The 14,223-nt window shown below is 37.0% G+C and overlaps 1 long non-coding RNA gene across 1 annotated transcript; it reads right to left on the reverse strand.

Moving 5' to 3' along the window:
• Positions 1-415: 415 nt before the first annotated feature.
• LOC110934683 lies at positions 416-1,568 on the reverse strand. The gene is made up of 2 exons (XR_002588547.2): positions 1,530-1,568; positions 416-576 (listed from the first exon to the last, which is right to left on the reverse strand). It is a non-coding gene; the product is annotated as an uncharacterized LOC110934683 (long non-coding RNA).
• Between the last annotated feature and the right edge of the window lie 12,655 nt (positions 1,569-14,223).

Consider the following 14,223-nt stretch of genomic DNA (forward strand, 5'->3'; position numbering starts at 1 on the left):
ACGTTAAACATTTCGTTTATAACATTGCTTCTTTTGTTTTGGTTTAGTCAAGTTCTCAACTTGCTTTAACCGTTTAAATTTGGTGCACTTCCCGGGTTTGAGTGTGTTAACACACTCTTCCCATGCCCTTTAACTTCTTTCTTATTCACATATAGAACATAATTTGTTAACATAATAAGTTAACTCTTACCGGACGATCGATCAAGCTTGAACCGAACACTTTTGTTGACAACCTTAAGCTCTGATTACCAATTTGTAACACCCTTAATAATTTAACAGAATTTAACTAAAAATTTTATGAAACTTTATAAAATTCAGAGTTTACAAAATCATTTTCTTTAAAACCATACACACTTGTGGAGATACCAACCACATCCAAGATAGTGCATAACTAGATTAAAGTAACCCTTGCTAGTAAACTAATCACTAGTTTGAGGGATTTAAAAACACGATCAACAAAAGAAATTACATCATGTTTAAAGTTTAGACAAAATTAAGTTTAGTGCGGAAGCTTCGAAATATGTGTTCGGTTCTTGACATGTACTTGATCGCCATCCGGGAGGACCTCATTCATACCTGAAGTCAAACACTAAAAACATTAGTTTGGACTTTAATAAGTTACATATGAACAATCCCCGACATCAAAAATTAACGAACAAAACATAATTTTTCTGGGTTCCACCGTAACTTACGGTGTCACCGTAAGTTACGGTGAAGCTGGGATGTTTTTGGTTCTGCCGTAACTCAGGAGGATCTCACCGTAACAGTTTGAGCTCCACCGTAAATTACGGTGGAACCGTAATTTACGGTGGGCTCTGCACATTTACCCTTTTACTATTTTTCAACTTTACAAGTTCATAACTTTTTACTCGCTTGTCTGTTTTAGCCGATTCTTTTTACTATGAGTCCGTAATGAAATTACGGATTCAACCATGTAATTTTTATATCGCGGAAACCAAGATTCCGACAATCGGTTCACAATTTCCTTGTCTCAATTATCCAACCCATTAGTGAAGATGCATAGCACCTCATCCCCATTCTTAAAACCTTTTTGACGTAATTACCCAAATTCCCGGGCTCATCTATTTGATGTATTTGTGCCATTCCATGGCTTTGCGTTCCCGTAGGACTATTTACTTGTTTCTTCGGAATTCAAGCATTCCGTTTCAAACGACACTTCCATAGAGCTTCTATTGTTTGACCCGATATCCCGGGTTCTTAGTCTTAAAATTTATATAACCAATTTAATAACGTGGTACAATCCACCACTTAACGAAATATGAGACTTTCAAGTCCCTATTCTCATGATTCTTTTATAAAAGCATCTTTTGACCCGTTTGGCTAATTAGTGAAAACAATCACTTTGTTGACATGCCAAACTAAATTCTAAGTCCTTATTTTGACCCGTTTGATGGTCGAGTGTACTTCTTCACTTAAACGACGCATCAAACGCATCCTTTACACTACAACATCAATTACATATCAAACCAAAGCATTTAAGCATAAGTTAACGGGACTAAGTCACGTACCTTCAAAGCACACCTTTTCCGCGGGTATCACCTCCGGCGTGTCCACTTGACGTTCCGGATTCCTTGCCTAAAGAGTCCAATTCATAACAAGATTAGAACTCTTTTTCATAAGCTTTAACGCATTCATTCATTAGATATGTAAATCTGCGTTTTTAGCAATCTTTAACATTTTAATCCTCATTTAGGCGTTTTATCAAACACCTTGCGGGTCAGATTTTTACATGATCTAAACCAAGTTCATAACTTGAATTTATCACTCAAATCAACTTCAATTAGACAATATACACATATTTTAACATCAACAATTTCAGAGATTATCTCACAATTTCAGTTTTCACTAGAACAAGAGTCTTAATCCTAGTGTTTATCAAGTTCTACTAACTTACTAATCACCCACTATAGTGATTTTGATTCCTACAACTAACATGCAAGATTTTAACAAGAAATCATCTAGGGTTTGTCCCTAGACTTCACATTACTTCCAATTTCATGTTTTACAACACATAATCAAGCTCAACCTTCGATTTCAATCTCATGCAAGAATTTGAGTTGTATCAAAATAACCTAATTTGACATACCTTATGACCCCCTTGACGAGGTGATCACGATTCTATGTTTAGATTCCGATTTCAACTGAATTTTGGCCTTCAATTTGAGAGTTTAGTAGATTTTTAGGTTTTGGAAGTGTGGGTGTCGCCTCCTTCCTTCTGTTGATCGACCAGGCCTCATTTTGAGGTGTTTGGTTTGTTTTATTTTACTAATATTAGTATTTTAAGTTTCTATTTTAACAACTTTAGTCCCTCCACTCTTATTTAGTTTATATTCTTGGCCTTTTAACTCATTCAAGTGTTACTACAAGACTCTTAACTAACTAGGTTATTTATCCTAGTTAGTTTATTCTTGTTTATTATACACTTTATAATTCTAGTATAAAGTTTTGAAATTTCGGGATGTTACAGCATATAGTAGAAACTTGTTAACAAAACTCGTATGGTTTATATTATTCAGAAAACATGATTGTGTGACATTGTTTCAAAATCGTTTACCCAAGTGATCTAGATAACGCAACGATATATAATGTGTTAAAAGCACTTAAATATAGGAAGTTCCAGCAGTGTATCTACCATGCTTTTAACACATTACACCCGCCCCGTTACCTAATCACTTCCCTAACCCAATGGTTCAGACAGTTACAAATGGTTCACATATGTCAAATGGTTACAAATGGTTCATATCAATCAAATGATTACAAATGGTTCACATACATCCAAAGATTACAAATGGTTCTCATACATCCCATGATTACAAATGGTTCCCATACATCGAATGGTTACAAATGGTTCACATCATTGAGTGGTTACAAATGGTTCTCATAAATCAGAGGTTACAAATGGTTCAAACAGTTCAAAATGTAAAACAATGGGCTAGCATGTTAAGTGAACATACATAGCAAAACATAATGAAATCATGTACTAATAGTGTACTAATGAACATAGCAAGTATATGATATGAAAACATGGAAAGCATGAAAGTAACAAGTAAGCACATGTCTTTCACCCCAAAACGTTTGAAAAACAGTAAAAGAGGGGACTATGTACTCACTTGAGGGTGCTTAGAAGTCTTGAACAACAACCAAGCAAAGCTAGAGGGATCACAGAATCAAACGGCACCTAATATAGGTAACTATGTTAATAAACGGACCTAATTGGAGGATCGAGTAGCATGAGGGTTCGTAAACCAAATGAGTGTAAGAACTCATGCAATATGGTTTAACAAAGCCTACATACTAAAGCGAAACCTATGCTAAGTGCTTACGATCCATTACGACTCATTAAGATAGCTTACACTACTTTAACGCGTCGTTCGCGTAAAACGCATTCGGAACGTCTAACTAGTCCTATGACAAGTATTATATTTCTTAACATGTCTAATAATGTTACCTAATCAGTTTAGATGCCAAAATTTAGGTTACATATGCATAAAATGAATTTATGCGCAAAAAGGGCATTTTGGTAATTTTCCGAAGGCATATAAATTACCTATCATACCACTAACTAAACGAAGTAATCATAAGGTATAACCTCGGAAGGTTATTTCCTATACAACTATGGTCACTAAACATGTTTGGTTGGATCCTAATGATCGACCAAACGGGTCTAGTTCGAAAGGCTATGCGGTTGTTTAGACCGCTTGACTTACGACTCTACATAAGCACTAAACCTAAAGTGACGAGCTAAACATGTTAAAACATGTTTAACGAAGTTAGAAAACAGGTTTGGTATCAAAACAAACAGATTTGATACCTAAAAGTAGTTTGGTTACAAAATACGCAAGAATACGCATTTTGGCCGAAAGTACGACTCGCCACTATGCCTAGATAACGTGGTAATCAGTAGGTATAGTCATAAGAGACTAAAAACATCGCGATTAAGCTCACGTTATGAAGTTCAAACGAACTTCGTATTCACCATAAACTAGTCAATGCAGAAAGTCAAACAAAGTTTGACTTTCACACTAAAAATGCATAAAAGAACGAAAGAGGACTTACAAAAGGTCCAAGGAGGTTTGATCCAATTTATTCTCAGGTATGAAGTGCAAGAATTCAACTTAGAGAATGAAAATCAGATCAAATGTGAGTTTGAGAGCAAAGGGGGTGGGGTTTGTATAGTTTTTGCACAACCGTTAAGATCGTTCATCGTAAAACGAGCTTTGATCTCATCCGTACACATGTGCCCATGGTTTTGTGAAACCATGGGAGCCCCTAGTTTCATTAAAACCATGTGAAAATGAGGGGAACAGCTGGAACAAGCTGGAATTTTGATTTTTCATTTTGGTCCCTTCCTAAGATAACTATGGCAAAATGTCAATTTTGGTCCCTGAATGTGCAAAACATGGTTTTTGATACATTTTTGACACGTTTAAGCCCCGTTAATCCCATTTCAAGGCTCTAAAATGAAGTTCATGTATAGGGAACATGAAACATGCTCAAAAATAACTCGGATGTCGGTTTGTTGGGTCGTACGGTTGCGTTGTTCGGTTAATTACGACGAAACACGGACGAATGCGAAAAACGATCCAACTTACGCGACGAGCCAATCACTAAAATAAAATATTTTAATGATTACATAAAGTTTTGGATGTTCGGATGTATTCAGAATGTAAGATATGCGCGAAAATGCAAACTTATGCACTTTTTGACGCTTTTAGTCCCTGAATGACCAAAAAGTTTATTTTAGCACACCGAACCCATCAAAGCCTATTTCTAAGCTATGTAAAGGATATTTAGGGTATGTTTAACTTATGGTCATGTTCCGGAATGTTCGTTACAGTACAAATCGACATACATTGGCAGTTTGTCAAAATTAGTCCCTGTAAGCAAATAAACTTATTTCGCCACACCAAACCCTCCAAAACTTATTTCTAAGTTATGTAAAGGTTATTTAAGGTATGTTAAGCCTATTTCATTATTCCGGAGTGTTTGTTGCATTAAACTGGTTATATTTGCACATCAGTGCACGTATAACCTTCCAGAAAGCGATTTAATGCTTGAAATCGAACAAGAATTGATATGTGCAAAAGATACACATATTTATAAAAATCCCAAGTATGAAATACAATATTTAATTGGTTGGTATTTGTTTGATGGTCGCAGAGGCACAGGTGTCACAGTCTCCCCTACTTTAGGAAATTTCGTCCCGAAATTTATTCGTAGGAGTCTGTCTGTGACGCTGTGTTAAATATTTGTCTTGCATGGAATCTAGGGTGTTTATCTATTTCCGTAGAATAACCCATCAAAGATATGTAAGGCATAATCCTGTTATTTCTCTCAACGGACATTCTTCAGAAACAAAAATGAACGGAATGAGTCATTTTCCTCAATGGGTATTCTTCAGAAATGGAAATGAAGGAAGAAAAATCAAGGATATTTATTTCCCTTGATGGATATTCTTCAGAAACGAAAATGAACGGAATGAGTCATTTTCCTCAATGGGTATTCTTCAGAAATGGAAATGAAGGATTAAACAAAAGGATATTCATTTCCCTCGATGGGTATTCTTCATAAACAAAAATGCACGGAATGAGTCATTTTGCTCAATGGGTATTTTTCAGAAACGGAAATGAAAGATTAAACAAAAGGATATTCATTTCCCTCGATGGGTATTCTTCAGAAACGAAAATGCACGGAATGAGTCATTTTCCTCAATCGTATTCTTCAGAAACGAAAATGAAGGATTAAACAAAAGGATATTCATTTCCCTCGATGGGTATTCTTCAGAAACGAAAATGCACGGAATGATTCATTTTCCTCAATGTCAGAAACGGAAATGAAGGATTAAACAAAAGGATATTCATTTCCCTCGATGGGTATTCTTCATAAACAAAAATGCACGGAATGAGTCATTTTTCTCAATGGGTATTCTTTAGAAATGGAAATGAAGGATTAAACAAAAGGATATTCATTTCCCTCGATGGGTATTCTTCAGAAACGAAAATGCACAGAATGAGTCATTTTCCTCAATGGGTATTCTTCAGAAATGAAAATGAAGGAATAAACAAAAGGATATTCATTTCCCTGGATGGGTATTCTTCAGAAACGAAAATGCACGGAATGAGTCATTTTCCTCAATGGGTATTCTTCAGAAACGGAAATAAAGGATTAAACAAAAGGATATTCATTTCGCTCGATGGGTATTCTTCAGAAACGAAAATGCACGGAATGAGTCATTTTCCTCAATGGGTATTCTTCAGAAACAGAAATGAAGGATTAAACAATAGGATATTCATTTCCCTCGATGGGTATTCTTCAGAAATGAAAATGAACAGAATGAGTCATTTTCCTCAATGGGTATTCTTCAGAAACGGAAATGAAGGATTAAACAAAAGGATATTCATTTCCCTCGATGGGTATTCTTCAGAAACGAAAATGCACGGAATGAGTCATTTTCCTCAATGGGTATTCTTCAGAAACGGAAATGAAGGATTAAACAAAAGGATATTCATTTCCCTTAATGGGTATTCTTCAGAAACGAAAATGAACGGAATGAGTCATTTTCCTCAATGGGTATTCTTTAGAAACGGAAATGAAGGATTAAACAAAAGGATATTCATTTCCCTCGATGGGTATTTTTCAGAAACGAAAATGCACGGAATGAGTCATTTTGCTCAATGGGTATTCTTCAGAAACGGAAATGAAAGATTAAACAAAAGGACATTCATTTCCCTCGATGGGTATTCTTCAGAAACGCAAATGCACGGAATGAGTCATTTTCCTCAATGGGTATTCTTCAGAAACGGAAATGAAGGATTAAACAAAAGGATATTCATTTCCCTCGATGGGTATTCTTCAGAAAAGAAAATGCACGGAATGAGTCATTTTCCTCAATGTCAGAAACGGAAATGAAGGATTAAACAAAAGGATATTCATTTCCCTCGATGGGTATTCTTCAGAAACAAAAATGCACGGAATGAGTCATTTTCCTCAATGGGTGTTCTTCAGAAATGGAAATGAATAGGGTTAACTCTAGACACATGACAAAACTTGTTGTGGTTTCTGTGCACTAAATTCCATAATTATGTACGCGTCCATAATTACGTAATTCCTTGCACAGTCCGCACAATGCATTTCATAATGTGTAGGGGAAGAAAATCAAACCTGTGATGAGTGTGACTAGACTTCCATAGGGTCCTTTTAATTAGATCGACAACTGATCTCTTTAGTTAGACCACCAAGGAGTCTTTTCAGCTATATCATCACATGATATTCCTAACCAGATTTTTGGATCAATCTGTTTAACTAGACCACTCAAGGGGTCCAATTATAGAATAGTACTTCATAACCCAAGGGACTTAACTACAGTGTAGAAGTCCATTAAGGATTTGAGATAGTACCCTTGGATATCCTACTATGAATCCCTTATACGAAGATATGGAAGATTCTACGAGGATTTGGATAACAAAAATTTGGATCACAGAAAAAACATAAAAGGGAACACATAAGCACATAATCACATAATTGTTTAACTTAACCTTTAATTTGTTATCTTTGGACACGGATATTTAAAGCACACCAGGAATCCAATCCGTGGATTTCATTTGGCACTTTAACCATTTTCAAGGATCTAACTATGAAGATAGGAAAATCTTAATAGGAATTCGGCTCTGTCCTTATTGAATCGTAATGTACGTATTGAATCATACAAAGAATTTAATTAAGGCCCCGATGAACGATACCCATCCACAAGGATCTAATTATGAGGATAGAAAGATCCTATATGGATTTTGGAATTTGTGTAACGAGAGGTGTTTGGACACCTTGCACTAGGCATGCTTAAGTCGATACACAAGGTAGAAAGTTCATGAGGTTGAGGCGCTAGATATGCCAAGGCGACATATGAAGCAGAATTTGAAAGTTGAGCAGCAGCAGGATTTGTAACAGTTTTGCTTTGGATTGCAAAGCGGCACATGTTAACCAAATGTCCCCATCGTCCACCGTGGGTACATTTGAAACAGAGTATTTGATTCGGATGATGACGGTAGCATTGATTGCACCAAGGAGCAGTGCCCTTATACGGCTTCATCCCTGAGGCGAGTCATGGTAATAGCTAAATCAACGGTCCTCTAGAGTACGACACCTATTTGCTGGGTAATTGCGGCACCTGGTTCGGACATTTGAGTGTTGTTGCGATGAAGAGGCATCTTGGAGATAATGGAAGGCATAGGAGGAAACAAGCGAAAGATAGTCAAAAGAAAATGACAACGCATGAAGATTGTGACCATTTGTTTGTTACCAAAGGCAAACAAATGAGATAGTGACTAATCAAAGTAAGCGGGTCCCATTAATGTATCGCGAAGACATGCTTTAGCCTATAAGTGGACACTCACTCCAAGAGTTCCCAGGTAAGAATGACTGGTCCGATTATGTGGATTTGTACGAACACTCTAGCCTTAGACAGAAAACTCAGAGTACAGGCGTCCACCCTTCCGGATTTCACGTGTTCACATTATAAGACCCAAACTTTAACGGGATCTTGAAAACTTTGAAGGTTCAAAACAATATAATAAATCATCCTAGAACAGATGATTAGTTTTCAAAGCAGATTCAAAATTTATATTCTAATTGTGGTTGTCACTTAAGGATAAGTGACAGTAAGGTTTTAAAACTAAACACAAGATAACTTGTGTTAGGATCCTAGGAAGGTTATAGTCTAGGTCAAAGCATTACTAATAACCTAATTCCCTATAACCATTGGCTCTGATACCAACTTTTATGTCACACCCCGACCACGTAAAACAACAAAACGTGGCGGAAATGTCGGGGAGTGTTGTAACAGAATCATTGTTTCACAACCATGGATTAAACAATTTTGTTTTATTGAATTAAATGTATTACATTACATTGGAATTTGAAACAAAACATAAACTAATAGTCTTTCATTGTTATTAAGTCACTAAGGCCTCGTCTATTCCTATGTGAGCGTACACAAATATCATCATCAATCATCATCAACTATGGTACCTGAAACACATGTGAAAATACGTCAGCATAAAAATATCGGCGAGTACATAGGATTTATGTGAGTGTCAGATTCATGGCTCGTTTTACATATTGCAATACTTATTTAAAAACCTTGTTTTGAAAAGTATGGTATTGCGACATAATTAACCAACTCAAATCAAATTTGGATATGATTTATAAAATCTCGTAGCCATGATTCTTAACTCCAAAACATTTGTTTTATGAAATCAAATTGTAAAACATATAGTAGATGTTGGTGCAGTCATCTGTCGTCTTCGTCTAATGTCGAGTCTCGGGTTCGTTGCGGACTTGATCAAGGGTTATGTCATCATCTTTGATGATGACATCACATGAGTGACATCATCAATGACATCATCACACCTAAAACAAAAGATGTTTGGTCCAATCATATAAAGGATTCCATTTGAAAAGATATATCATTTGAAGAAGTCAACCGTTTGAGAGTGATGTCCGTTTGAAAGGTTTGACTTTAGTTTGAAGACATGAAATGGTTGAAGGTCCAATAGGAGGCTGCCATTTGAAGGCCCAATCAATGAGAAGGTTCCGTTTGAAAGGCCAAATCACATGAAAGGCCCAACTGTTTGAATTATCTAATGAGTGGTGGCCGTTTGAATAGCTTCCGTTTGGTTTGTAACCGTTTGAATAGTGTGTCCGTTTGAAAATGTTTCAAACAATAGATCGACTAGTATAAATACCATTCAAACTGTCAACATTTGTAACGATCAAGCGATTGATACCGAAGTGCTGCCGGTATTTCCTCTCACTGTAAATGTTGTCAATTGATTATAAAAGAGGATTAAAGTGTAGTTCAGGCTGTTTTTGTAGTGCGTTTCTTAGTTTCCGCCTCTGAAACGTACGAGAGCTCTTCCGAACGACTCATTCAGGTCGAAACCGGTTAACAAAACTCGTATGGTTTATACTATTCAGAAAACATCATTGTGTGACATTGTTTCAAAATCGTTTACCCAAGTGATCTAGATAACGCAACGATATATAATGTGTTAAAAGCACTTATATATAGGAAGTACCAGCAGCGTATCCACCATGCTTTTAACACATTACACCCGCCCCGTTACCTAATCACTTCCCTAACCCAATGGTTCAGACAGTTACAAATGGTTCACATATGTCAAATGGTTACAAATGGTTCATATCAATCAAATGATTACAAATGGTTCACATACATCCAACGATTACAAATGGTTCTCATACATCCCATGATTACAAATGGTTCCGATACATCGAATGGTTACAAATGGTTCACATCATTGAGTGATTACAAATGGTTCTCATAATCAGAGGTTACAAATGGTTCAAACAGTTCAAAATGTAAAACAATGGGCTAGCATGTTAAGTGAACATACATAGCAAAACATAATGAAATCATGTACTAATAGTGTACTAATGAACATAGCAAGTATATGATATGAAAACATGGAAAGCATGAAAGTAACAAGTAGGCACATGTGTTTCACCCCAAAACATTTGAAAAATAGTAAAAGAGGGAATATGTACTCACTTGAGGGTGCTTAGAAGTCTTGAACAACAACCAAGCAAAGCTAGAGGGATCACAGAATCAAACGGCACCTAATATAGGTAACTATGTTAATAAACGGACCTAATCGGAGGATCGGGTAGCATGAGGGTTCGTAAACCAAATGAGTGTAAGAACTCATGCAATATGGTTTAACAAAGCCTACATACTAAAGCGAAACCTATGCTAAGTGCTTACGACCCATTACGACTCGTTAAGATAGCTTACACTACTTTAACGCGTCGTTCGCGTAAAACGCATTCGGAACGTCTAACTAGTCCTATGACAAGTATTATATTTCTTAACATGTCTAATAATGTTACCTAATCAGTTTAGATGCCAAAATTTAGGTTACATATGCATAAAATGAATTTATGCGCAAAAAGGGCATTTTGGTAATTTTCCGAAGGCATAAAAATTACCTATCATACCACTAACTAAACGAAGTGATCATAAGGTATAACCTCGGAAGGTTATTTCCTATACAACTATGGTCACTAAACATGTTTGGTTGGATCCTAATGATCGACCAAACGGGTCTAGTTCGAAAGGCTATGCGGTTGTTTAGACCGCTTGACTTACGACTCTACATAAGCACTAAACCTAAAGTGACGAGCTAAACATGTTAAAACATGTTTAACGAAGTTAGAAAACAGGTTTGGTATCAAAACAAACAGTTTTGATACCTAAAAGTAGTTTGGTTACAAAATACGCAAGAATACGCATTTTGGCCGAAACTACGACTCCCCACTATGCCTAGATAACGTGGTAATCAGTAGGTATAGTCATAAGAGACTAAAAACATCGCGATTAAGCTCACGTTATGAAGTTCAAACGAACTTCGTATTCACCATAAACTAGTCAATGCAGAAAGTCAAACAAAGTTTGACTTTCACGCTAAAAATGCATAAAGAACGAAAGAGGACTTACAAAAGGTCCAAGGAGGTTTGATCCAATTTATTCTCAGGTATGAAGTGCAAGACTTCAACTTAAAAAATGAAAATCAGATCAAATGTGAGTTTGAGAGCAAAGGGGGTGGGGTTTATATAGTTTTTGCACAACCGTTAAGATCGTTCATCGTAAAACGAGCTTCGATCTCATCCGTACACATGTGCCCATGGTTTTGTGAAACCATGGGAGCCTCTAGTTTCATTAAAACCATGTGCAAATGAGGGGAATAGCTGGAACAAGCTGGAATTTAGATTTTTCATTTTGGTCCCTTCCTAAGATAATTATGGCAGAATGTCAATTTTGGTCCCTAAATGTGCAAAACATGGTTTTTGATGCATTTTTGACACGTTTAAGCCCCGTTAATCCCATTTCAAGGCTCTAAAATGAAGTTAAAGTATAGGTAACATGAAACATGCTCAAAAATATCTCGGATGTCGGTTCGTTTGGTCGTACGGTTGCGTTGTTCGGTTAATTACGACGAAACACGAACGAAGGCGAAAAACAATCCAAATTACGAGACGAATGGAATTTTATCATGCCAATAACTAAAATAAAATATTTTAATGATTACATAAAGTTTTGGATGTCTGGATGTATTCAGAACGTAAGATATGCGCGAAAATGCAAACTTATGCACTTTTTGACGCTTTTAGTCCCTGAATGACCAAAAAGTTTATTTTAGCACACCGAACCCCTCAAAGCATATTTCTAAGCTATGTAAAGGATATTTAGGGTATGTTTAACTTATGGTCATGTTCCGTTATGTTCGTTACAGTACAAATCGGCATACTTTCACAGTTTATCGAAATTAGTCCCTGTAAGCGAATAAACTTGATTTTGCCACACCAAACCCTTGAAAACTTATTTCTAAGTTATGTAAAGGTTATTTAAGGTATGTTTAGCCTATTTCATTATTCCGGAGTGTTTGTTGCGTTAAACTGGTTATATTTGCACATCAGTGCGCGTATAACCTTCTAGAAAGCGATTTAAAGCTTGAAATCGAACAAGAATTGATATGTGCAAAAGATATACATATTTATACAAATCCCAAGTATGAAATACAATATTTCATTGGTTTGGTATTTGTTTGATGGTTGCAGAGGCACATGTGTCATAAGAAGAATTATTGAGATAGCATTCGGATAAAAACAACTTCGTTGTTCCCGATATCACCTCTAACTCTGGCAAAGGCTTGAGCGATAGTCGTCCCTGTGTCGATTGTGCCGTGAAGGACTCCCCATCGACTTCGTTCGATGCATACATAGACCTGAGCGATCTGACATACACCTTCTTTAACGAGAGCCCGGGAAAGGGTTGGACTTGTCCACCTACATTTAGCATAGGAATCACCCTTATCGATAACCTCTTGCGTTCTCACCCAAATCTAGAGCAATTAAGGTATCTCAAGCACTTCGGTGTTGTTCCGTCCAGTAAGGAACCACCCGATTCGGATAAGTTCCTTAAAAATAGACGAAACTTCATAAACAGCCTCTCGACACGGGGCCGTGTCCAGGTCAGCACGCCCCCATGTCAACCAAAAGATTCCTTTCTGACTTTTTGTCCGAATACGAACAAAATGTGTCAGGATTTTGTCTGCACATGGGGCTATGTCCAGCCGACACGGGGCCGTGTGTAGCGTGCTGTCGTTTCCTATAAATGCAGCCAAGAATCCTTCACATTTGGACCATTCCAGTGAAAGAGATTTGGTGGGATCTTCACACATACCATCCTAGGTATTTTCTAAAAGAAGGTTCTCAACAACCATCTTGTCCTTTCCTCTCTTGTCCGTTACCTTCTTCTTCATTTTTTACCTCAACACCTCCATTAGAGCTTGAGATCACCATGGTTCCAAGCTTTATTGTGATGTTTGTTAGGTTTTTGTTCAAGGAATCTTGTTAAAAATAAGTTTTACAACATTGTTTTAAGTTATTTCTCCTAAAAAATGCTTCAAAAGTTGGAAAAATAATTTGAAACTCCAAGATTCCTTGTTCCGAAAATCTGCAGAAAGGTGAACATGAGGTCGTGCTCATTAAACACGGGGCCGTGTCCGAGGTTACTGTTACATTAAAATGAACTATTTTCAGTTTATTTTCGTAGAATGTCAAGCCAAAACAGTGGACCTTCGTCAGCACATTCCAGAAACAGTAGAAGGGAAAGAAGGTCTTCAATTAAAGCAACTCTCGTACGCTACGTGATGGCATTACGTGAAGCTCTTGATGAGATGACGTCAGTAGAGGAGGTCCTGATAGACCGTATAAATTATCTTACGGTGGGGTTGGAAAACAGTTTTCAAGAAATCAACCTCTTGCACCAGAGGTTGAACATTCTTGTGACGCCTCCCATGGAGCCAATCCTCCCTCAAGAGGATTGGAACCTAGCACTTGGAGTTAACAATCCAACCGGATGGGATGACATCCCCGCGGAACCTCCTCTTGACAATTTGCAAGAAGTCCCGGTGGAAGTTACACCCCCTCAAAATGATGATGCCAATGAGCCCACCTTTCTTCTCCCTAGGGAGATAGAAGAGTGGCTCGCCGACGTGTGAGGGACCCATGTCCGGAGAAAGAAGTTCGTTAAGCCACATCCAACCGAGAAAATTATTTTCGAAAATTTTGCTATTAGAATAAACTATAGGCTAGAACTTCTTTTCGGGTTTAGACTTCTTGTGTTTT

Source organism: Helianthus annuus, chromosome 4 (assembly GCF_002127325.2).
Source record: "Helianthus annuus cultivar XRQ/B chromosome 4, HanXRQr2.0-SUNRISE, whole genome shotgun sequence".
NCBI lineage: Eukaryota > Viridiplantae > Streptophyta > Magnoliopsida > Asterales > Asteraceae > Helianthus > Helianthus annuus.